We start from the raw sequence: 27,028 nt of genomic DNA on the forward strand, positions 1-27,028 counted from the left end.
GGTTTAAACTCTGGCAGAAGTGGGTATCCCAGGACCCTGTTACTAAGGGCATTCAAGCTGGACATCAAGTGCACATCATATATTTTTGTGCGTGATATATCACGCATGTTCATGCTTGCTGATGTTCCATCTCAATAGCCCCTCAAGCATGTACATCTTAGTGTGCAATGCATTACACCTCCACCCTGGCAAGACAAAAACATTGCAGACAACAACAACAAAAAAAGAGTCCTAGGACAACTTCATACACAGCATTCATAAACAACATTTTTCAAATAACATTTCAACTTGCCTGGGATGAAGCCACACTGGTGGCGATGGAAGCTCTCAAGAGAGGATGAGCCTCTGCCACACCTCAGGACATCCAGGATTTTGCCTCCCTTCTCCACCGGGGATCCGATGTTTGTGTACAACTGCACACCAGGTGGATCTTGGATGGAAGGCAGGTGCTTCTGCTGGACCTCCCAGACACGAGACATGCTGTCGTGGTTTATGAGATGCAAACCAGTTGTGTCTGTGAGGTCCCACGTAGAGTCCAGCAGTTGACGGATCAGCACCCCTCGGGTCTTCTTGCGGCAGTGCCTGGCCAGCTCACTGGATGTAATGCTGGACAATACCTGGGTGTCAGTAGGTACATGCCTGCTCATGAAGTGAAACACATCCAGCCTCACTACTGATTTCCAGGGGCGAAACCCATTAAGAACTGGGCTCATCCCTGTAAACATCAGCAACAGACAATAAATCAGTCGATTTACAATGTCACGGATCTACATTTGTAAAATGTGTGAAATTAAAAATTTATATCACAGCACAAATGGAGGAAACACACCTGTTTCACTGCAGCAGTCTCTGTCCACATATATGGCATCTGGCTCTGGCTCACCAGCATCCATGCACTTCCTCACAACCCCTTGACACAGCTCATCAAGCCCAGCCCCCTCACCAGTGGTCAGCACAGAATTGAGGACTTGGCCATACTCGTTGCCATTATTTGTCATCCAGGTGGCCGTGTCCTCAATGCCACCTGCAAGCTTTTTTGTGATCTGCAGAGTGTTAATGTAGGCATTATCAGGCACACTGACAATACTGACAAGCACAAATAGAATTAACTTTATAAAGTTTTACGTTTACCTTTTTGGTAGAATCAAGCTTTAGTATTCTGCCAAATGTTGAGGTAATGACTTTCAGCTCATCTATGTGGCTGAGAATGTCATTCGAGTGAACTGTCTCAAACCACTGGGCCAGGGCCAGGGGCAGGGGACAGTAGGGTGGTGGCGGCTTATACACAGCTTCAGTCGTGGTGAGAACACACGACCTCTTGTGTATCACACAGTCAGTAAAATAATCGGTTGTTCTCCTTGCCTTCTCCTCACTGTGTGCCTCCTGAATAGCTTGCTGTAGCTGGAGCTATTCCCCAGTGTTCTTGGGCGCAGCATTGCCACACACTTCCTGTCCAGGGCCAGATGGGTTGTGAGGACAGCTGGAAATTTATTCCTCTTGGAGGGATCTGATTGTTTCAGAATTTCTGTACTCCAAGGGCAGACAGGTACCTTGCACTGATTACATTTTGGATTGTCTCCTCCAACAAGGTAATATTTTGAATTTATATCTATCACCTCCCTCACCTTTGTGTACATTCCGGAGTGGTGCATCTTTGTGTTGCACTGAGTGCATTTCAAAGGAATGCCCCACATCCGAATTGGAGCCCACAGAAACAGCCGCTGTCTGAAATAATGCTGTGGCTCCGGAGGTGAGGTAGATCGGGTGGGGTTTGGAGAGTTGAACCAGTTTTGAGACTGGTTCTGTCTGAGCTGTCCAGAGTTTTCATACAAGATTCGGGCTATCCACTCCTGATCACCCACCTTTAAAAACTGCTTTGGCAGATACCTCACCATGCTTACCTCTGGAGGATGCAGAGGACATGGGGGTCCAGGTGGTGCTGATGATATGGCTTTGTGAGCAGCGGCAGTAGGAGCATCTTGGGAGCAGATGTTTTGTAGTGCTGGTGTCACCTCTTGAGCTGTGGGAGGGTGAGGAGGAGCTGAAGGGGTAGGAGGAGGAGGAGGAGGAGGAGGAGGAGGAGGAGGAGGAGGAGGAGGAGGAGGAGGAGGAGGAGGAGGACGAGGACGAGGAGGAGGAGGAGGACGAGGAGGAGGACGAGGAGGACGAGAAGGAGAAGGAGGAATGGTATTCAGAGGATGGCAGTTCTCTAGGTGCTGTGACAACCCCACAATACCCCAGGCCTTTGCACCACAGTGCTCACACTGCTCTTTAACATGGAAGTCCGACAGATGCTGTGTGTAGTTGTCACACATCACCTCCTGACCACACAGGGAGCAAGAAATTGAGTTTTCAGATGTGGCTCCTGCCCCTGAACTTACCTGAACTTTAGCTGCTGCACTGGACGTAGAAGTTTCCACTGGATGTGGATTTTTCTCTACTGCCTGTGCCTGTGTCTGTCCTGAACTGCTTCCAGCAGGGGGGGGATTGCATTTACATTTACATTATATGTCCTCTACATCTAACAATTCTCTGCATAAAAGAAACTGTTCCCACACAGGAAATAGAGAAATAGAAATAGAAAAAAAAATGCAATTATTTGGCAACAGCTGTTGTAGGCTACAAGGATCTACTCAAATCAAGAAAATGTTAAATTGAATATCCATTTTCTTTCATTCACATGTCACTAAAAAGCACATAGGCATATTCTTCCGTAAAATTGTTATAATTGGCTTTGTTCTTAGACATTATAAATTCATATTCTGTATTTTACTAAATAACCTATGTTCCTAGCTGGTACTTTTCCACTCTGCTCATACTGCACAACAGATGACCTTAATTGGTCCAAGAACTTAGAAGGACATAAACAACTGGGTCAGACAAAACATCTCTATTAGGGCAGATAGGTCTGGTACATTAGATCCACGCCTAAAACAGCACTCACACACACACATTGTTTATCACATCCAAAGAACACAACAAGGACAGCAGCTGGCCTGGTCATGCCACTCAAAACTGGCCAATTATACTCTGACAAGTGTGAATACAACTTCTGTGAGATAAAGCTGAATATAAATATGACATGTTTCCGGATAACGGGGCTCGGCCTGACGGATTTCCTGTGGGAGCTCTGGCACTCCGAGTCCAGCGCTGCAATATACTTTACTTGTGACCACTAATAAATACTTTTTTAATAAACGATTTCTCCAGCTTGGGCTGCACGGTGGTGTTGTGGTTAACACCGTCACCTCACAGCAAGAGGGTTCCAGGTTCAATCCCTGCCTGGTGTGGAGTTTGCATGTTCTCCCCATGTATGCGTGGGTTCTCTCCAGGTACTCTGGCTTCCTCCCACCATCCAAAAAACATGCATGTCAGGTTAATTGGTGACTCCAAATTGTCCATAGGAGTGAGTGTGAGCATGCATGGTTGTTTGTCTCATTTGTCTCTATGTGGCCCTGTGATGGACTGGCAACCTGTCCAGGGTGTACCCTGCCTTTCGCCCAATAACTGCTGGGATAGGCTCCAGCCCACCTGCTACCCAATTAACAGACTGTCAGTATAGAAAATGGATGGATTTCTCCAGCTTGTTCTTGGGCTTCCAATGAAAAAATCAGGCACTTATCTCTCTTACTCTCGCTACTCTCCCATCTCCCTTTTGATGTCCTCTGCACTCAATTATAGCAACTTGTTTTGGTTCAAGTATGGCATAATATAGTTTGAGTAATTGATTTAAGTGTTTAACCGGGGTGCCTGCTGAGGTCACAAAGCCTTTCCTTTTCCAGTGACACATGTCTGGTATAGAGGCATGTCTTTAACTGTAAACACTGTTTTTGTTTTTATTTCACTAATTTATTCAATGTTTATTGTTAGATTAATTAATATTTATCTGCAGAGTTAGAATTTGCTCATAGTATTAATATATTGTTCAGCTGTATAGCTCTCTAGTTGCTGTGGCTGTTTTTAAATGTGCCATGAAAACAAACCTTGACTTGACTTGTTATGAGTCAGACTTACTGCAGCGCAGCTGTCTTTAAATTTCTTTTAAGAGTTTTCTTCTTTAAGAAACTCATTGGTGATATCTGACTCTCGTTGTGCCTTTTATTGCTGTTTTTGTTAATTTCCTAATAATCTAACTCACTTTAAACTTTTCTGTAAAGCACTTTGTTGCTCTGTTAAGATAACAGATCCATTGATTCATAGATCTGCTGCAGTTAAATAGTTAAATGGTTTAATGAGATCAAATATAAATACTGATGATGAATATTAACTCAGAATTGGTGAAAATAAGCAGAGGAGAAGTATTTAGATCAGCTAAATTAAAAGTCCTGTTACTGTGATCTCTAACACAATAAAGGTTAACCTTTTAATGCTTTAAGATGGTAAGAAACTGTCTGACACCTATCTGCCTGACCTTGCTGTTAAATCCTGATATTTTCTAATATGTCATATGGTCTGACTGTCCGGTCTCAGACCTGCTTCAGGTGGAAATCATAAAGTCTCAATTTGTAGAACATCTTTTGTTCAGGCAGTTTTTCAATTAAAGGATCAAAGATTTAAATGCTGTGTTTGTTTGTCTGACTTTAACTTTTTAAGAGAGCTGTTAAATCTTAATTCAACAACAAACTGGTTCTAATGTTTAGTTTTAAACTTCTGTTCTTCCTGGATTTATTTTGGAACTTGTATTGCTTCTTATCTCTTCACTGTGATACTTGCATTGAAAAGCGGTTTTCAGATTGTCCATTCAATGTGGTATTTCTCCCATTCAAATTTATTTAAACATAAATTATTGAATTGATGATAAATGCTCTAGTAAAAACTTCCATTATCATTGTAAATTTTTTCGACTAAATAACTATATGTAACTCTGGTACTCTTTAAGTACAGGCCAATGATCAATCAGAATCTGTCCTCACTCTCAGGGCTGAATGGGGGAAGAAGGAAGCAGGGTTGGGATGAGATAATCTTAGGGTGAGAGCATTTATGATAAAGCTAAGGATATCTAACCTTGTCTTTTCCAATTACACATGTCCACATAAACAGCCTAAGCTGTTTATGCTGAATCTGTATAACTGGTCATTTTTTTCTTTTGCTAAATGGCATGCTTCTGTTATTGAGCATGCGTGATGTTGGGAAGAGGTGTCTTATCTTCTAGTGTAGTAGGATGTGTCCCTGGAAAAGATGACGTTGTGTCTGGCACATGCTGTGTTAGTGGTGCAGAGGACTGCGTCTGAATATAGAATTTAACTTCTCCTAAAAAAATGCTGACAGTCTGCAAGAAATGTTCTTTTTTTCCCGTCTTTATCTGCCCTTGCTTTCTGGAATAAACCTGCCTCCTTTAGCTTTGCTGTAGCTTGATTCCTACTGCCTGTTGCTTGTTTTGAAAACATGGAGAAATCACTCAGTTGCGGAGGAGCACTTTCATGCCCTCCAAACATTCATTTCCCTTGCATTTCTCTCGTCCAGTTTACAAATCTATCTGTCCCTCTTTTTTCGTCTTCTCTTGGAACTTTTTTTATCCATCTAGTCAAGGTGTTAAACAATACCGACCCCAATGAGCCGGGTTTACCTGTTTTCCACTTCTCAACTATGATTTGTGACATGTTTAAATGTTTACACGTGTTAATCAGAATGGGTGAATGGCGCAATGCCCGAGTGTTGGACCCGATCAAGAAGCTTCTACACAGAATCTTTTACTCTGTGCGCTTGATCGCTGGGGGTTCTCCCAGTCTCTTCACTGGTTTTAATTCACCAATCTCTGTAACACCCTAACTAAATTCCCCTTTAAGTTGTATTCCAATGCCCCCCTTTTACAGAACCACTTGAGATCTGTGTCAGTGTAGGAATTCTCGATCAGTCTCGACAGTAAAATATCAGTAAAATAGTAGCAAACCACCCCACATTTTCATGAAAAATAATAAAACTTAGCCATGTGTCCTTATGCAGAGATAAACCCTTAGTGTATCATCTATGCACAACAACTGCAGAACCACCGCTGATTGCGGAAAGAGAAAAAAAACAAAAACAGACACACCGCCGATCGCGGATTTTACAGTCCAACCACCAAACGTGAAGTAATACAGACCCACCGCCGATTGCAGATAAAGGTCCAAGCGCCCTTGTGCGCAGAAATTACTCACACAGTCTATTGTGACGTAATACAGACCCACCGCCGATGGCAGATAAAGATCCAAGTGCCTCTTGCACAGAAATTACTCACGCCGCCTATAGTACAGTAATACAGACCCTCCGCCGATTGCAGATAAAGGTCCAAGTGTCTCATGCACAGAAATTACTCACATCCGGTCGTGCAGTAATACCGAGATTACTCACACCGCGATAGCGGACTAATAGACCCCCGACCATTGGCATCTAATTCCTATTCAGTTTAGAAGACAGAGATGAATTTATGTTATCTTAATTTATGTCTTTTATTTGGCCAAATTGTACTAAACTAGGACACATGTGACTCTCCCTATGTGAGACTATGTGTTTATACTTTACATGTGACCACCTAGTAAACCTGTAGACACAAATTTTGTGCTTTTGATTTAGTGTGATCGGAGGACATCCTAATTCAGACAATTTAGTTTAGAATGACCAATGTGCAGAAATTTCACATATCCTGATACAAGAGGTTTTCTGCTCACCTTGTGTTTTAGGCGCCTCGAATTGTCTGAAGAAGAGTCCCCTCCAACCAGCTCCGGAAGTCCTCGATCGGACACGGTCTCAGAGTCAGCCAATCCGGGTCACGGCACCAATTGTTAGCCCGGTTTTTTCATTGGAAGCTCAAGAACAAGCTGGAGAAATCGTTTATTAAAAAAGTATTTATTAGTGGTCACAAGTAAAGTATATTGCAGCGCTGGACTCGGAGTGCCAGAGCTCCCGCAGGAAATCCGTCAGGCCGAGCCCCGTTATCCGGAAACATGTCATATTTATATTCAGCTTTATCTCACAGAAGTTGTTTTCACACTTGTCAGAGTATAATTGGCCAGTTTTGGGTGACATGCTCAGGCCAGCTGCTGTCCTTGTTGTGTTCTTTGGATGTGATAAACAATGTGTGTGTATGTGTGAGTGCTGTTTTAGGCGTGGATCTAATGTACCAGACCTATCTGCCCTAATAGAGATGTTTTGTCTGACCCAGTTGTTTATGTCCTTCTAAGGTCTTGGACCATTTAAGGTCATCTGTTGTGCAGTATGAGCAGAGTGGAAAAGTACCAGCTAGGAACATAGGTTATTTAGGAAAATACAGAATATGAATTTATAATGTCTACGATCAAAGCCAATTATAACAGATATGTTAGGACCTTGTGAGGAAGGTGTTCGGACCTGACAGAAGGTGTTAGGAAGTGTTAGGACCTCTGAGGCAGTCCAAAAACCGGTGGGTACGGCCACCTCCTGCCCTCATCTGTTGTTTTGATGCTAAAAATTCCCGTCCTCAACAACAGCTGCTAAAATTTCAGTCTCACATTGCAGCCTCATTAGTAACGCAGGGCTGTAAAAGGAGGAAATCAATTCACCCTTCCTTCACAAAAGGAAAAAAAGGGGAATTAGCTCAAGTGGTAGAGCGCTCGCTTTGCATGTGAGAGGTATCGGGATCGATGCCTGCATTCTCCAGGAATCCTTCCTTAGCTTTACATTTCAGTGGAGGAAATCGTCAACAGCTGTGGTTGTACAGTTGAAGTTGGCTTAGGGTTTTGCGATATCTGCATCGTGAGCCCTATAACCATAGGGGATGGTGTTCGAATAGAAGAGCATGTTGTGATCCATTCATGCCTTCTCCAGGAAGCTTTGACGTGATCAGTGGAGGTTATTGTCATCGTTTGGTCTTGTGTTGCCTTTGTAAAATTTCAATCTCACATGAGCGCGTCACAAGGTACAAAGGCCTTGTGGGCAAAGCATATGAATTCCTTCTTTCACAAAAGGAGAATCATTATGATCTAAATATGTTTTCATGTAGGGATCTTTGAGGTTCTTTGATTTACAAATAGGGCAAAACAAATGCAGTTGGATTTAGGACAATTCAAATTTAGGGTTTCAGTCTCTTAAGTATATACTCAAATATGGAAGGCAAATTAGGTCAAACTATAAAGGGCTTGCTTTCCATGCAAAATGTGGCGGGATTCATGTCCTCATTCCTCAGAAATCTTTTATGTGCTCTTCTGGTGAGAGGTTTTAATGGTGGTCTTATAAAGGCAGACCAACTAATATGCAAATTCAAATTTGTTTAAAAACTGAAAGCATGAAACACTACGGAATTCCTGTGTCTCACTAATTGGATGCAAGACTCTTCTTGATACATTCAACCAGTCTGAAAAACAAACCACTAAAATTTCAGTCTCACATTGCAGCCGCATTAGTAACGCAGGGCTGTGAAAGGAGGAAATCAATTCACCCTTCCTTCACAAAAGGAGAAAAAGGGGAATTAGCTCAAGTGGTAGAGCGCTCGCTTTGCATAGGAAGGGAGCCGATCTTTCCGCCCGTCTCGCCAGCAAAAAGACCCCAAAAAATAAAGAATAAAGAAATATCATTGACATTATTCCCTGTAGCTATATTCAGGCGATATCTCTGTGCATTATGGAAAATTGTTAGTTGTATGTTAATTGAGTCACAATAAGGGTCAGTCAAAATACAGTATAGGCCGTTTGCTTTGGACTTCAGGATTTGTTGTATCAATTTTCTTGAGAAGTCTAGCCTTGACATCTCTATCAGTTTACCTTTGTTTTTGAGAAATAAAAAGCGGACACTGTGGTGCCTCCGCATGCCGGCATAGTTTGCCGACATGGTGGAGGCACCACAAACAGATAACAAATAAAACCTTATAAAACAAGTTAAAAGTAAAATAGATAAAATACTACTAAAACGAAGACCTAAAAGAGACTTACCTTTTACCAATTGTTAAAACGAGAGAGGGACCCTGTCTCAGCTTTAAAAAACTTTGGTATGCTCGAACCTGCAAAAGAAGACACAAGCAGAGAATGCAAAGCAAAAACCTCCCCAGTGCAGATATTTGATGTCAAATGGGCACAAAAACAACCACCCAGAGGAGGAGATCGCAGTCTTAGCCAAAAGGCCGAGAAGCGATAACTGTCCACTGGTTCACGTCCGAGGGCCCTTCCTGGCACAATGCACACTTGTAGCGGTGTTCTTTTTATGGCCATAGGTGGCCAGAGTGTCACTTTGCACCTCCGCCCACCCGCTGCACTGAGCACTCTTCAGCCCTTTTAAATGGTATAACTTTGCACTCCCGCACGCTCCAGCGAGCACCATTCAAGCAACAACTTTGCACTCCAGCTTCGAACATCGGCAAAGTCGCAACAAGTAAGGCGACTCTACTCAGAGAAGTCAGTCTGCACAGTAACAAGATTTCTTTTGCACAGACAGAAAGGGCTTCACCCGCAAAGGTAAAGCCTGCCAAAAATAGAAACAACTCATTAGTGCTGCTCTCCACGGAAGTCTTTAGTAAAAGGCAAAAGACTTGTACGTTATGAAGAGAAACCAGAGTACGATTATCCGTCACTGTGGGAGCAGGGCATCAGGCTAGTTGGCATAGCCACCTTCCCCATGGTGAGCTTTGCTTGGTTGAGACGCTTGCTCCCCCCCCTTGCTCCTCGGCTGACCAAGTAGGAACAATCAGGCCCTATTCGATGGCTGCCTTGTCTTTTACTCAAAAGACAAGGCAGCCACAAACACCACGGGAACACCATATTGAGGCTTTGTTCTGACCGCTCATTCGGTGTCGCGTTTCTTTCAAGCAATTCTCCCGGTTAGCCCGCACTTGGCTCGCTCCCAGAGCCGTGTTAAAGTCCACTTCGCATTCACTCTCTTTTCTCAGCAGACTCTTGGGATTTTATCTATAAAATGAATCCCTTCACTCAAACTATGTTAAAACTGCTTTGTCCTTCATATTTACCATGTCTAGATAGATTTAAACAAAAAAAACAACGTTGTACTTTGCAGTAAAAGAAAGAACAAATCTAAAGTTTCAGAAATCCGAGAATAAGCTTACTTTCATGAGTTCTTCACGATTTCGGATTTTGCTATTAAATGAATTCCTTCACTCAAACTAAATTAAAACTGCTAAACCGCTAATCTGTTACATGTAAGGCAGATGTCAAATTCACCGAAATAGGATCTAAGGGTATTCGGCCAATCGAGCTGTAGCAGCTTCGGTAAAAGAGTATAAGTTGAAGAGTTTGTGAATAAAGGTGTGCGCACACATAGTGAGCTGTCGGAAAATAGGCAGGGAGCAATGCCGGCTGGGGTATATGTTCTTGTATGTTGTCTGACTGTTTGATTTGAATGTGTTGTGTAAGTGTCCTGTTGAATGTTACATGTTTGGGCTTTGACACGCTTCACTGTGGTTGTTAACTGTGTGGTGTGTCCTGAAATGTTATATGTTTGGGCTGTGTGACATGCTTAATGCTTGTCAGTAGCTACCCACTTATTCATATATAGCAACTGACAACATAAGAAGTCCGGACATACTTTGATAGTAGTTGTAGAAGTATCCTTATTGATAATAGATAAACTAATTCATAGTGATAGAACAGTAGATGAACAGGTGCCTGCACATGTCTCACGAAAATAAAATGGGTGTATGATTGCTGACGGCAGAGCAATACTGCCAAACTTATGAGTTCTTGTGGCAAACTTGATTCAGTGTCTTGACGTGTATACGCTGTTTCGCTGACTTGATTGTCACAAGAAACAAAGTGTGTTTGAAAAGATTCGACCATTTTATTACGGGAGGATCAGTATGTATGGATTCTGATGTGACTGATAAACCCATTCGTATCTTAAGCATAATCTAATACGTGAGACAACGCCCTGGCACACAATCAAAAAAAAAAAAGAGAGAGCGGTTTTGTGTCCCCACAGTCCATAATGTAGAAAAGAGAGAAAAAAGCCTTTCTGATTTGGTGTGAGTGCTCACAGTGCAGACTGTAGAGAAAAGAGAGAAAAGAAAGCCGTTTTGGTGTCACGGGTGTTGTGACTTACACACACACATTTCTGAATTGAGAAAGGAAATTATTTTAGAGGAATCACTAGAGTTTAGATCCCAAATTTGTTGATAGGCATTCATTTATTTTTTCTTTTAATCAGTTTTAAAGTGAATACTAACCGAGAAATGAAAAGGGTGAAGAGTTTAGAAGCTTGGTTCAAGAGCAAAACTTGGTTTATGATCAGCTGAGTCTCTAAACAGAACAGCAAAGGGCTTCATCGAACATTTAAAAAAGATTGAGATTGTTAGAATATCCAGAATTTATAGGAATGGTGGTGATTACTCTTATTTTCTAGAATGGAAATAACTGCACCATGTCTGTTTTATGAATTTAAGGGGTTAAAAAGTTTTGTTCTCGTTTTTCTATGATTAACCAAATGTATGTGAGAGTCCAAACAGACAGAAGGGTTACGGCCGAGCGCTGGACCTTCCAAAAAAGATGAGACAGGCTGGACCCGTGCCATACTAGTTAAGACCTGCCTGTGGATAACAGGTTCTTTAAACTCTCACACACACAAACTCACACACACGTTCGCACACATACACCCATACACACACACATTCTTGAGCTTGCTGCAAGATTAAACCTTTGGATTAACTGACTCCAGCAACTCTGAGTCTCATTGAGAGAATTTTCTCAACAATTGGGTCCTCAAACCAGATCGCAACGTTTTTTCCACCGTCCAGGGTCGGAGCAGAAACCGTGCACGGGGGAGTCCAGTACTCCTAATGAAAGACCCCCTGCTGAATTGCGGTAATTAAGGGCCAGTGTCCACTGAAAGGGGGAAAAAGTGACGAGATCGTACTTTTGAATCAATGGCAAGAGGCCATTGGCAGTGCAGGCATCAACAATTATGGTGTTATTTCACCCATTAACACTTAAGGTACCTCATGCAGTGGCTGTGATATGGTTACTTAACAAAATATCTTTACCAGACATCTCTCCTACATAACTGTTCTTCTTTCACAGCCACACCTTGTTGTTGAGAGATGTGCTACACTTAATCCATCCACACTGCTACCTACCCCACAGATGGAAAGCCTCATGATTACATGTCAGAAATAACCATCAGTGTGTTACCCAGGCCAGACTTAACTGATATACGTTATGAAAATGCAGAAATAACTATATTTATTCGACAGGTCAAGCAAAAAACCCTGATGGCACAAATGCTACAGGATTTGCAGTAGTAACAGAAACTGAAGTTTTCTTAAAACAACCACTACCAGAAAATTACTCTGTTCAAGCAGTCGAATTGGTAGCTTTAACTGAAGCTTGTAAATTAAATAACAAAAAGGTTGTTAACGTTTACACTGACAGTCAGTATGCCTTCTCAACTGTACATGTGTTAACACAGCATTGGAAAAACAGGTATGTTGACATCCACAGCTAAATGTATAAACTACAAATATTTTAGCATTATTAGATGTTATTCAATTGCCATCTACAATAGACTCGTATGAATGACCGGAAGGAAAACCATACTGCCAAAGAATTTGTTTAAATATGCTGCAGTATTGAGCCATGGACCATAACATGTCTCAACAGGAGGGATGGAAGCAATAATGAACAAGGTTTTTATAGCATATGGTTTTACTAATTATTGAAAAAATTATTTTAGAATAAATAAATGAATAAAGTTTTGTCTAGCAGGTCAAATATGTGCAAAATACAATCCACAGGGCAATCTAAGACCAAAACGAAGATAATTCCCTAAGCCAGTGTATCTTTTTCAACATATTTGTTTGGATTTCATTATTTCATTATTGTGTAGATTTCATTGAACTAAATTAATGTTAAGGGAAACGATTCTGCTCAGTGACAACAGAGGTTTTTACCAAATGGACTGAAATATTTCCATGTGCACAAGCAGATGCACTCTCAGTAGCAAAAGCACGGGTAAAATAAATCATTTCTAGATTTGAAATTCCTGAAAAGATCTTCAGTGATAATTTGACACACTTTGTAAACAATGTCATCTAGACCTTAGAAATAGACCTTAGAAACCACTGTGCATATCATCCACAATCAGCAGGTTTCGTGGAGAGACACAATGGAATAATTAAGTCAAGACTGAAAAAAATCATGGAAGAAATGGGAAATATTGGGTTTACTGTTTACCATCCTAAAAATGCATCCTCCAACTAGCACAAGATGAACTCCATTTGAGAAAAGGTATGGAAGACCATTTGTACTCAAACACAAAACAAAACACAGTCATCAACTGACATGATGAAGAAAAAAAGAAAAAGAGAAGAAACCTTAGCAGAATACAAATATTAACAAGTAGAGATATCTCTTCTGTTTAGTCTGTTCCAGGTGAACCGGTGAAGGAATCTCTGAAGACAGTAAAACCTGGGGACTGGATCATCATCAAAGTGATAAAGAAAAATAACTGGTCCAGCCCAAGGGGGGAAGGTCCATTTCAGGTACTACTTACATCACCCACAGCAGCTGAAGGACTTCTTGGATTCACTTATCACATTGTATCACAACCTTCAGAAGTAGGGAAAGATTAGTTATCCACCACTGTTTTCTGAGGCAAAAGTCTGACTACAAAGGGGAATTCTCTCAACAGGAGGGGGTTCATCTCAACCTCAGTGAACAAAACAATGGCTAACATGAGAACATAGGGTGTGACTAAAATAAGACAGGGAAAATGGATGGACAAAGGCTGTGGCATCCATTCAGATTACCAGGATTTTGTGGGTTAAGAGGAACCAGCTGTGTATTATTAATCATTACTCTTATTATAGTATTCCCAATTTTATGGTATGAAGCATGGATTAGCAGAAATAAAGATGATGCCGGACAGAGTACCACCACTGTCCCCTTGACATAGAAAGTGCCACACTAGTAATAACATTTATTTAAACTTGGAGATAAATGGAGAAAATAATCTCATATACAATAGCTGAGACAGAAAAAACAAAAAACTTTTGAAGACATGATTAAAACAACATTTAGAACATGCAATAAGCTTAAAAGGAGTGACAAATCTGCGACTGCGAAGGCATAGAAGTCTAATTAAAAACAGGAGCAGTAGGACAGACTTTTGTGAAATCTGAGTAAGCTCTGGGAATCAAATTTAGATAATGATCAGACATGGCCTTTCTTATTTCTGCTGTACATTTATTTCTAAGCTTCCTAAAAACAAGGCAATGACCCGGGTCCCTCATATGCCCAGCTAGCATCCAAGGTTTATTTATTTTATAAGTAAAGAAGACAGTTCTGCCGAAAGCCAGGGACTAGACCTGTTCTAAGTTCTATACTTTTTAAAAGGGGCGTGTTTATCAACTATCGAATTAGAAGATTTACAAAAGTGGTCAAGTGCTAGATCTTCATCTGGGATTTTAACAGTGTCATGAGTATAACTATTCAACAGATCAGTTAAAAAAAAAGCCTGCTCATGGAGATGTTTCAGGATCTGGATACCAAGCGTGGACCTAATGTTTTCATTTTTGCAATTCTGATACAGGCTATTGAGCAGTGATAACTAACACCAAGTTCAGATACTGCGGATTTTCTACCTTTGATTTGTTAAGATTGAGCCAATCAGGGACAACCTTGAAGGATCTCTTAAGTTTGGTTTTGTAGGATCAGTAATTACCTGAGAAAGGTTGATATTGGTACACACCTTTTTTAAATGATCAGAGGCAGAGTTCAACTTGTTTAAATTAAAATTGCCACACAGAGATTGGGTTTAGGCCACACGCACACAGAATGACATCAACAAATATAAGAAATATTAAACATTTATACATAGATTTTTGAATACATGTAGAGGAATGATACTTTGAAATGTGCTCATTGCGGAGTTATGATCAGTTGAGAAATGAAGGTTGAACTATTCTGGGAAAGAGGTTCTATTCCCAGCATCATGATGGACACTCCTGATATAGAAGGTTTCGCTAACGCATTGGAATTGTTTTACTATTTTCATATGCATGTGCAATGAAGAATTGCTTGCTGCTGATAAATGCAAAGAAGAACAGCTTACACATAGATGCTCACATATAGGCTGCTGAATGCAATGAAGACCTGCTTATCCAGTAATGTTCAATGTCAATGTGTAATATTCAATTAGGATTTGCAAAACAGTGAAGTTAAACAATGAATGGGTCCATAGTCGGTATGAGAAGACTACAGGAATATTTACCTGGGTGTACGTTCAAACAGAGATGAGAAAATTGTGATAAATAATTGTTTGTTTGTTTGTTAGTATGTATATGAATGTTATGTGTATGAACTGTGTTGAGTTGTAGTTACTCAGTAGTGTCTCAGTGAAACAACCGACGGGGGAAGCCTTGCGGTGACAACAAAAGCAATGTTTTACTGATCAGTCAAGTTGCTCCAGTGTACTCCATACAAACTGGTTGGCTACTGAAGGGATAGAAAATGGGGAATACTTGTTTTAAAGCAAACAAGGAATTAGATGGAAAAAATACATGTTTTAACGGGACCCAGACAATATTAAATACTCAGACAGATGGGAGTTTTGTGGGAAATCACAAAATTATTACATAAAATTAATGAAATCAATTGAAGAATGCCTTTCTGAAGAGCTGTTTACCACAGATGAGCAGCTTTGTGACCAAGCACATTGTAGATCGCTTTACTGCCAAAATGATCTAATTTAATGGATTGGGCTGTCACCTTATCGTGGTGGGGGAGTTTGCGTGACCCAATGAGTCTGGGAGCTATGTTGCCCGGGGCTTCAAGCCCCTGGTAGGGTCACCCAAGGCAAACAGATCCTAGATGAGGGACCAGACAAAGAACAGCTCAAAAGACGCCTTATGATGAGCAAGAAATTTGGACCTCGTGATCCCTTGCCCGGATATGGGACACGGGGGCCTCCCCCCGGAGCCAGGCCCGGGGGTGGGGCCCGGAAGCGGGCGCCTGGTGGCCGGGCCTGTGCCCATGGGGCTCGGTCGGGCATAGCCCGAAATCATGACGTGGGTCCCCCTTCCGACGGGCTCACCACCCGTGGGAAGGGTCCAAGGGGGTCGGGTGCTATGTGAGCTGGGCAGCAGCCGAAGGCGGAGGCCTTGGCGGTCTGATCCTCGGCTACTGAAGCTAGCTCTTGGGACGTGGAATGTCACCTCTCTGATGGGGAAGGAGCCGGAGCTGGTGCGCGAGGCTGAGCGGTTCCGGCTAGATATAGTCAGACTCATCTCGACGCACAGCTTGGGTTCTGGAACCAGTCCTCTTCCACTCTGGAGTTGCCCGTGGTGAGAGGCGCAGAGCAGGTGTGGGCATACTTATTGCCCCCCGGTTGTGTGCCAGTACATTGGGGCTTACCCCAGTGAACGAGAGGGTAGCCTCCCTCCGCCTTCGGGTGGGGGGACGGGTCCTGACTGTTGTTTGTGCCTATGCGCCAAACAGCGGTTCAGAGTACCCACCCTTTTTGGAGTCTCTGGGGGAGGCACTGGAGAATGCTCCTACCGGAGACTCCCTCGTTCTGCTGGGGGACTTCAATGCTCACGTGGGCAATGACAGTGAGACAGTGAGACCTGGAGGGGTGTGATTGGGAGTAACGCCCCCCCCCCCGATCTGAATCAGAGTGGTGTTCTGTTGTTGAACTTCTGTGCCAGTCATGGACTGTCCATAACGGACACCATGTTCAGGCATAAGGGTTTCCATATGTGCACTTGGCACCAGGACACCCTTGGCAGCAGTTCGATGATCGACTTTGTGGTTGTATCATCGGACTTGCGGCCGTATGTCCTGGACACTCGGGTGAAGAGAGGGCTGGAGCTGTCAACTGATCACCACCTGGTGGTGAGTTGGCTCCGCTGGTGGGGGAGGATGCCGATCAGACCTGGCAGGCCCAAACGTATTGTGAGGGTCTGCTGGGAGCGTTTGTCAGAATCCCCCGTCAGAAGGAGCTTTAACTCCCACCTCCGGCAGAGCTTCAACCATATCCCGGGGGAGGTGGGGGACATTGAGTCCGAATGGGCCATGATCCGTAACTCCATTGCCGAGGCAGCTGATCGGAGTTGTGGCCGTAAGGTGGTCGGTGCCTGTCGTGGCGGCAACCCTCGAACCTGCTGGTGGACACCAGTGGTGAGGGAAGCCGTCAAGCTGAAGAAGGAGTCCTATCGGGCCTTTTTGGCCAGTGGGACCCTGGAAGCAGCTGATAGGTACCGGCAGGCCAGACGGGCTGCGGCTTCGGCGATTGCTGAGGCAAAAAATTGAGCCTGGGAGGGGTTCGGTGAGACCATGGAGAATGATTTCCGGACGTTCTCGAAGAGATTCTGGTCCACCATCCGGCGTCTCAGGGCGGGGAAGCGGCTCACAGTCAACACTGTGTACAGTGGGGACGGGGCTTTGCTGACCTGAACTAGGGATGTTGTAAGTCGGTGGGGGAAGTACTTCGAGGAACTCCTCAATCCTACCAACACGTGCTCGGAAGAGGCAGAGTCGGAGAGCTCGGAGACGGGGCCTCCCATTTCTGGGGCTGAGGTTGCCGAGGTGGTCAAAAAGCTCCTCGGTGGTAAGGCCCCGGGGGTGGATGAGGTCTGTCCTGAGTTTCTCAAGGCTCTGGATGTTGTAGGGCTGTCTTGGCTGACACGCCTCTGCAGCATCGCTTGGACATCGGGGACAGTGCCTCTGGACTGGAAGATTGGGGTGGTGGTCCCCCTCTTTAAAAAGGGGGACCGGAGGGTGTGTTCCAACTATAGGGGTATCACACTCCTCAGTCTCCCTGGTAAGGTCTATTCGGGGGTATTGGAGAGGAGGATCCGTCGGATAATCGAGCCTCGGATTCAGGAGGTGCAGTGTGGCTTTCGTCCTGGCCGTGGAACAGTGGACCAGCTCTATACCCTCGGCAGGATCCTGGAGGGTGCATGGGAATTCGCCCAACCAGTCTACATGTGTTTTGTGGACTTGGAGAAAGCGTTTGACCGTGTCCCTCGTGGAGCCCTGTGGGGGGTGCTCCGGGAACATGGAGTGCCGGACCCCTTGATAGGGGCCATTCGGTCTCTGTATGACCGGTGCCAGAGTTGGGTCCGCATTGCCGGCAGCAAGTCGGATACGTTTCCGGTGAGAGTTGGACTCCGTCAGGGCTGCCCTTTGTCACCGATTCTGTTCCTAACTTTTATGGACAGAATTTCTAGGCGGAGCCAGGGCGTTGAGGGTGTCCGATTTGGCGACCTCAGAATCGGGTCTCTGCTTTTTGCGGATGATGTGGTTCTGTTAGCGTCGTCAGGCCGTGACCTTCAGCTCTCACTGGAGCGATTCGCAGCCGAGTGTGAAGCGGCTTGGATGAGAATCAGCACCTCCAAATCTAGAGACTATGGACTATGGTTCTCAGCCGGAAAAGGGTGGAATGCTCTCTCCGGGTCGGGAATGAGATCCTTCCCCAAGTGGAGGAGTTCAAGTATCTCGGGGTCTTGTTCACGAGTGAGGGACGAATGGAACGTGAGATTGACGGGCGGATCGGTGTGGCGTCTGCAGTGTTGCGGGCTCTGCACCGACCCGTCGTTGTGAAGAAGGAGCTGAGCCAGAAGGCAAAGCTCTCTATTTACTGGTCAATCTACGTTCCCATCCTCACCTATGGTCACGAGTTGTGGGTAGTGACCGAAAGAACAAGATCGCGAATACATGCGGCCGAAATGGGTTTCCTCCGCAGGGTGTCTGGGCTCTCCCTTAGAGATAGGGTGAGAAGCTCAGTCATCCGGGAGGGGCTCGGAGTAGAACCGCTGCTCCTCCGCATTGAGAGGAGTCAGATGAGGTGGCTCGGGCATCTGGTTAGGATGCCCCCTGGACGCCTCCCTGGGGAGGTGTTCCGGGCACGTCCCACTGGGAGGAGACCCCGGGGGAGACCCAGGACACGTTGGAGAGACTATGTCTCTCGGCTGGCCTGGAACCTCTCGGGGTCCCCCCGGAAGAGCTGGAGGAAGTGGCCGGGGACAGGGACGTCTGGGATTCTCTGCTCAAGCTGCTGCCCCCGCGACCCGACCCCCGGATAAGCGGCAGATGATGGATGGATGGATGGATGGTTTAGACATGCATAACAGCATTTTAAGAAGAAAGAGAGAAACAAAAAGGGACAACGCTTCATGGTGGAAGGTGATGTATAAATAATGAATGTATATGATGAAGGAGAGACCATTTGAGAAGCACAGCCATTTCGCAGCACAGGGACCGCAGTCCAAGTTAAAGGATCTCCCACTTGGTATCACTTGTCACACTGTGTCAAGGCATCAAAAGAAGAAAAAATCACCAAACTCAAGGACAAAGAGACGAAGACTCCGGTGATTGAAGAGAGAGGACTGACAAACCAGAAATACAAAAGGATGCTCGATATCAAGATCCAGTAGAAGAGGCTAACAATGCCACGAACACTTACGATGCTGGGAATGATGCCAGCAATGAACAGAGAAGAAGATTCAGTGTCATCAATCTGCAACACGTGCCTCTAATGAGGGGGTGAATATAGAATCCTCAACGATTACAACGTCTCTGGGAACTGTGACAACAACAAGGTTTAAACCATTTTGATATATATTGTAACCTATTGGCTAAGGAATAGTGCTGAAAATGAGGTAAATCTAATCCACCACTGTCCTTGGTCTTCTGTAGGCTTTTTAAACTAATACGTGGTGGTTTGTTTTTCCACAGAAATTCACATGAATCTAGTAACTTAAACCAAGTAGCAGATGGTTTTATGGGGATCATTGAGAACAAATAGTTAACTTTTGGTAGTATCATCATTTTAATGGTTGTAACTCTCCCCATAAGTGATATAGGTAATACTTCCAACGAGAGAGATCGTCCTCTACTGTCTTTAATAATTGCACATAATTTAGCTTTGTTAGCTCTGAGAGCCTGGAGGAAATTTTTATGCCTAAATATCTAATATTTCCTGACTGTAAAGTGATCGCAGGTATATTCTGGACCCTACAGTTAATGGGCAGAACTGTGGTCTTAGACCAGTTGATAGAGTAGTCAGAAAGTGCTGAGAATTTATTTATGAGTGTGATCGTGAGAGTGAGAGACGTCTGTGAGTTCTGAGGGAAAAGTAATACATCATCAGCATAAAGACTTATTTTATGCTCAATATTTTGGGATTGGATGCCTTTAATATTTCTATCTTGTCTGATAGAAGCTGCTAAAGGTTTGATGAAAATAACAAAAAGTGAGGGAGAAAGTGGGTACCCTGTCTTGTACCTCTCTGCAGACTGAAGCTTGGAGAAGTTTGATCATTTGTCCTGACACTTGCATTTGGGGAGGTATATAATATCCTTATCCAGTTGATGAAGTGTGACCCAAACCCGAATTTGTTTAATGCTGCGAATAAAAATTTCCAGTTCACTCCATCAAATGCTTTTTCTGCATCTAGAGAGTCGATTGTGGTTTCCAAGTTGTTGATGGTAGAATAGTCTATGAGATTAATGATTCGGTTTGTGAACGAACTGTTGTGCCTACTGCTCTTCAGCCTGTCAAATGAAACGTAGAATTTGAAACGTGACAAATGAACGAAGACCCAAGGAGTTGAGTCGTAAACGAATCAATACTGTTTCCTGTGCGAGGACCCGTCACCCGAGGTGTTGAGTCGTGAACGAATCAATACTGTTCAACCAGTCCTGATGACTGAGCTTATGAAGCTGCCACCTGCCATGTGGTGAGGAAGGGTACTGCATGAAAATGAACGAATCACTCACTGAGACAACTCGTTACTCCCGAGTCATATAAAAAATTAGTTCATATCGAACAAATCGCTCACGAACGACACATCCCTATCTATTTGACGAGTTATGCATGAATTCGGATTTTGCAATAAAATTAATTCCTTCTCTCAAACCAAGTTCAAACTGCTTTGTCCTTCATATTTATTTACTTCTAATCTAGTTTCAACAATAAACAACACTGTATTTTGTAGTATGAAAAAAAACCAGACCTAATTTTCAGCAATAAGCTTCTCTCGAGGAGATATGAAGGAATACAGATTTTGCTATAAAATGAAATCCTTCTATCAAACTGACTTAAAACGGTTTGTCCTTATTTCTTCACTTCTGATGAAGTTTCAACAATAAACAACAAACTTTGTATTATGAGAAAGAACCAGACTCATTCTTCAGGAATCCGAAAATAAGCTCTATTTTACGAGTTATGCACGAATTCGGATTCTCCTATAAAACGAAACAACGTTGTACTTTGTAGAATGAGAAAGAACTTCTTCAGCAATAAGCATCTCTCGACATATGACGAAATACAGATTTTGCTATAAAATTAATTCCTTCTATCCTCCTGACTTAAAACTGTTTGTCCTCCTTATTTATCCATTTCAAATCACGTTTCAACAATTAAAAAAATTTTGTAATTTGAGAAAGAACAACTTAATCTTCAGCAATCAGTATAAAAAGAGGGTAAGAAAAGGTGCAAATGCCAACCATACATCACTAAAAGGTGGAGCGGAAGTATTCGGCTGCATGTAGGTGTGAATGTCCGACCATAATTTGTAAAAAGCGGGTAAGAAAAGGTTCGAATGCCCGACTATATATTAACAAAAGCGGGAGGAGAGGTCTTCGGATGAGAGTGGGTGAGAATTTCCAACCATAATCTATAAAATGCGGTGAAAAAAAAGGTGTGAATGCCCCATAGAACACTAAAAGGTGGAGCGTAAGTGTTCGGCTGCAAGAAGGTGTGAATGTCCGACTATATTTGGTGAAAAGCAGGTGAAGCAAGGTCTGAATGCCCAACCTTACATCATCAAAAGCGAGATCAGAGGTGTTTGCCAAAAGCGGGTAAGGTAAATCAAAAGTTTTAGGAATCCGAGAATAAGCTTATTTTCATGAGTTCTGCACGATTTCGGATTTTATTATAAAATGAATTCTTTCACTCAAACTATGTTAAAACTGCTTTTAACTTCATATTTATCAATGTCTAGATCGACTTCAACAAAGAACAACATTGTATTTTGCCGTAGAAGAAAGAGCAACACTGAAGGATCAGGAATCCGAGAATAAGCCTATTTTCATACGTTCTGCATGATTTGGGATTTTATGTATAAAATTAATTCCTTCACTCAAACCAAGTTAAAACTGCTTTGTCCTTCATATTTATCAATGTCTAGATCGACTTCAACAAAGAACAACATTGTATTTTGCAGTAGAAGAAAGAGCAACACTGGAGGATCAGGAATCTGAGAATAAACGTTCTGCTTGATTTGGGATTTTGCTATAAAATTTTTGAGGAGTTATGGATGATTTCGGATTTTGCAGTAAAATTAATTACTTCACTCAAACCAAGTGGAAACTGCTTTGTCCTTCGGTTATCCATGTCTAAAAATGTATCAAGCATAAACTTCCTCATATTACCCTGAATGAGAAAGAAGCATCCCTTTGGTTGAGCAATACGTTCCTTTTGACTTCTTCTACTGCAAAGTCCAATGTTGTTCTTTGTTGAAGTCGATCTAGACATTGATAAATATGAAGGTAAAAGCAGTTTTAACATAGTTTAAGTGAAGGAATTCATTTTACAGCAAAATCCGAAATCGTGCAGAACTCATGAAAGGAAGCTTATTCTCGGATTCCTGAAACTTTTGATTTGCTCTTTCATTTACTGCAAAATACAACGTTGTTTTTTTTGTTTAAACTTATGAACTTATGAAAATAAGTTTATTCTCGGATTCCTAAAACTTTTGATTTGCTCTTTCTTTTACTGCAAAGTACGTTTTTTTTTTGTTTAAACCTATCTCGACATTGAGAAATATGAAAGGACACAGAAGTTTTCACTTGGTTTGAGTGAAGGAATTAATTTTATACATAAAATCCGAATCATGCAGAACGTATAAAAAGAAGCTTATTCTCGGATTCCTGATCCTTCAGTGTTGCTCTTTCTTCTACTGCAAAATCCAATGTTGTTCTTTGTTGAAGTCGATCTAGACATTGATAAATATGAAGGTAAAAGCAGTTTTCACTCAGTTTGAGTGAAATAATTCATTTAATTTATTTATTATTTATTATTTCTTTATTTAATAGCAAAATCCCAAATCATGCAGAACTCCTCAAAAGGAACGTATGGCTTAATCACAAGTGTGGTTCTTTCTCATTCAGGGTAATATGAGGAAGTTTATGCTTCAAACATTTTTAGACATGGATAACTATGAAGGACAAAGCAGTTCTAACATAGTTTGAGTGAAGGAATTCATTTTAAAACAAAATCCCAAAACATGCAGAACTCATGAAAAGCTTATTCTCGGATTCCTGATCCTTCAGTGTTGCTCTTTCTTATATTGCAAAGTACAACATGGTTTTGTTTTGTTTAAATCTATCTCGACATTGATGAATATGGAAGGACAAAGCAGTTTTAACTTGGTTTGAGCAAAGCAATTCATTTTATAGCAAAATCCGAAATCGTGCAGAACTCATGAAAGCAAGCTTATACTCGGATTCCTGAAACTTTAGATTTGCTCTTTCTTTTACTGCAAAGTACAACGTTGTTTTTTTGTTTAAATCTTTCTAGACATGGTAAATATTGAAGGACAAAACAGTTTTAACATAGTTTGAGTGAAGGAATGCATTTTATAAGCAAAATCCCAAATCATGAAGAACTCATGAAAAGCTTTTTCTCGCTTTTCACTGCTTTTTACAAACTATGGTCGGACATTCAAACCTTCTTGTAGCCGAACACATCCACTCCTGCTTTTGATGATGTATGGTTGGGCATTCACACCTTTTCTTACCCATTTTTCAGTAATTATGGGTGGACATTCACACCTTCTTGCAGCTGAACACCTCCTCTCCCACTTATAATCACGTGGGGTTTGATATTCAAAAATTTTCTTTGATGTTTTAAAGCAATTATTGATGGACATTCAGACCTTCTTGCAGCGGAACACCTCCGCTCCCTCTTTTGATGGTGTATGTTCGGGCATTCGAACCTTTTCTTACCCGCTTTTTACAAATTATGGTTAGACATTTATAACTTCTTGCACCTGAAAACCTCTGCTCCCTCTTTTGATCATACATTGTCGGTCATTCGCACCTTGTCTTACCCGCTTTTTACAAGCTTTAGTCCGACATTCACACCTTGCAGCTGAACCACCTCCGCTCCCTGTTTTGATCATGTATGGTCTGGCAATACTACCTTTTCTTACCCGTTTGTGAGTAATTATGGTCGGACATTCACACCTACTCACAGCCGAACACTTCCGCTCCCGCATTTAATGGTGTATAGTCGGGCATTCTCACCCTTTCTCATCAGCTTTTTGCAAATTATGATCCGACATTCACACCTACTTGCAGTTGAACAGCTCTGCTCCTGCTTCTGATTATGTTTGGTTGGATATTCTAACCTTTTTTTAACTGCTTTTTACAAACTTTGGTCAGACGTTCAAACCTTCTTGTAGCCGAACACCTCCGCTTCCGCTTTTGATGGTATATATTCGGGCATTCGAACCTTTTCTTACCCGCTTTTTACAAACCATGGTCGGATTTTCACACCTTCTTGTAGCCGAACAATTCCGCTCCCGCTATTGATTGTGTACAGTCGGGTATTTTAACCTTTTCTTACCCGCTTTTTACCAACTATGGTCGGACATTCACACCGTCTTACAGCGGAACACCTCCGCTCCCTCTTTTGATGGTGTATGTTCGGGCATTCGAACCTTGTCTTACCCGCTTTTTACAAACTATGGTCGGACGTTCAAACCTTCTTGTAGCCGAACACCTCCGCTTCCGCTTTTGATGGTATATATTCGGGCATTCGAACCTTTTCTTACCCGCTTTTTACAAACCTTGGTTGGAATTTCACACCTTCTTGTAGCCGAACAACTCCGCTCCCGCTATTGATTGTGTACAGTCGGGTATTTTAACCTTTTCTTACCCGCTTTTTACCAACTATGGTCGGACATTCACACCGTCTTACAGCGGAACACCTCCGCTCCCTCTTTTGATGGTGTATGTTCGGGCATTCGAACCTTGTCTTACCCGCTTTTTACAAACTATGGTCGGACATTCAAACCTTCTTGTAGCCGAAAACCTCCGCTCCCTCTTTTGATCATACATTGTCGGGCATTCGCACCTTTTCTTACCCGCTTTTTACAAACCATGGTCGGACTTTCACACATTTTAGTAGCCGATCAACTCCGCTCCCGCTATTGATTGTGTACAGTCAGGTATTTTAACCTTTTCTTACCCGCTTTTTACCAACTATGGTCGGATATTCACACCTTCTTACAGCGGAACACCTCCGCTCCCTCTTTTGATGGTGTATGTTCGGGCATTCAAACCTTTTCTTACCCGCTTTTTACAAACTATGGTCGGACATCAAACCTTCTTGTAGCCGAACACATCCACTCCTGCTTTTGATGATGTATGGTTTGGCATTCAAACCTACTTGTTGCCCACTTTTCATTAATTATGGGTGGACATTCACACCTTCTCACACCCAAAAATCTCCGCTCCCTGTTTTGATCATGTATGGTTTGACATTCGCACCTTTTCTTACCCGCTTTTTACTATGGTCGGCCATTCACAGCTTCCTCTCCACCATACTTGTATGGTTGGATATTCACACCCACTTGCATCCGAAGACCTCCTCCCCCACTTTTGTTGATATTTAGTCGGTCATTCGCACCTGTTGAGGTCAACCTGTACCTCTTTCCGAGTCCGTTGATGCAGTGAAGGAGGAAGACAGATGCGACGATATAAGAATCAACACAGTTTTATTTGCGCAGTTTGCAAAGTGCGGAGAACAGTTCAGTACAATACATGCGAACAGCACAAAGTACGGAAAAGCTCTGTCTTTGTCTAGGGGTGTGATGTTATATAGACTTGAGTTCAGTCTCCGCCTTATGAGATGTGTGTGCGTCAATATCTTGTCTCTTCCTCTATGTGTGTGCGTGTGTGTACTGGTATAAGGCGTTACTTTCAGAAGACCGTTGTGGGTGCGGTCCTAGTTTCACAACATGTCTTTCTCAGAGATATCTCCTTATCAAGCTGTTTTGCAACCACGGAAATGAGCAAGCCGGTTATACATGATATTTCCTTATAAGGCTATCCCCACTCACAATACCCCCTTTTGATCTCTTTTAAGAGATCACACAAATAGTTGAGTAACAATACATGACTAAAAAGAAATTGAAAAACCTCACGCCCCCTTTTGATCACTACAAGGTGATCACACAATCTCTGACATTCTGATGATATCGTCTTCATCTATATCAGGATCGGGAGGGTTCAGCAGTGGCATTACCAAAGGGGAGGGAGCCTTCCCCTCTATAGTGGTAGTTATAAGTCTAATGGCAAGTGAACGAATACATGGGATACAGCAGCAACTACAAGTCACCAAAATAGCGACGAATATAGCAAGAGATACAAAAAGTGACATTATCAGAGTCTTCCATTTCCCAAACACCTTGGTCAGCCATTCATCCAGCGGATTGTCAATCCCAGAGTGTTCATGCATTGTTTTAGAGACTGGGTTCACATAACCAGAAGATCAGGGGTACAATCACGCACGTGATGGCTGCACAACATGTGAGAATTTACCAACTCCCAAACAATAACATTCTAATATGTTTCACTGTGTCTCAAGTATGATAAAAATAGCAAGCAAAACTTTCTTGGTAATTCAGACCTTATCTATCAGGGTGCTCTAGGCGGGGTTACCCCTAGAGGAGCTTTAAACCTTATAGTTTGTCAACATTACCCAACTCCTTAGCAAATAGCACACATTATTAAAAGATAACATAAGGGTGATACTGCAATGATTATAATTTGGTATGACCTGTAAGAGCAAGTTTAAGCAAAGCCCAAGCAAACACGATTATGATTATAACAAATCCAAAAATAACACAATTCAACTGAGATGCCGTCATCTGGAGTCGTTCTTCGGAGGAGATTTCACTTTCTCCCGATGAGGGTTGAGTTGGAGCCCGGGTCTAACACCCTTCCTGCTCGTAAATGATATCGTTGCAAGGAGGCAGAAGTGTACTACTTCTGCCTGCAAAATGCCACCAGGGGATTATTCTGCCCCTTGTTGGTTGGTGGTCTTTTCCTCTGTACCAGCCGGTA

The 27,028-nt window shown here is 42.7% G+C and overlaps 1 protein-coding gene and 1 non-coding gene across 2 annotated transcripts in view; both read right to left on the bottom strand.

Annotated features, from left to right (window-relative positions):
- Window positions 1-26,453, bottom strand: part of LOC140272867 (SWI/SNF-related matrix-associated actin-dependent regulator of chromatin subfamily E member 1-like) — a 221,943-nt gene extending 195,490 nt beyond the window's left edge. The window contains exon 1 of the mRNA XM_072368363.1: window positions 26,447-26,453. The gene's annotated coding sequence lies outside the window, so the exon portion shown is untranslated. The remainder of the gene's footprint in view (window positions 1-26,446) is intronic.
- Window positions 9,391-9,504, bottom strand: LOC140274114 (U5 spliceosomal RNA). The gene has a single exon (XR_011908096.1). It is a non-coding gene; the product is annotated as a U5 spliceosomal RNA (small nuclear RNA).
- Window positions 26,454-27,028: the final 575 nt, after the last annotated feature.

The sequence above is a fragment of the Leuresthes tenuis genome, unplaced genomic scaffold (genome assembly GCF_036924035.1).
Source record: "Leuresthes tenuis unplaced genomic scaffold, fLeuTen1.0.hap1 SCAF_17, whole genome shotgun sequence".
Taxonomy (NCBI): domain Eukaryota; kingdom Metazoa; phylum Chordata; class Actinopteri; order Atheriniformes; family Atherinopsidae; genus Leuresthes; species Leuresthes tenuis.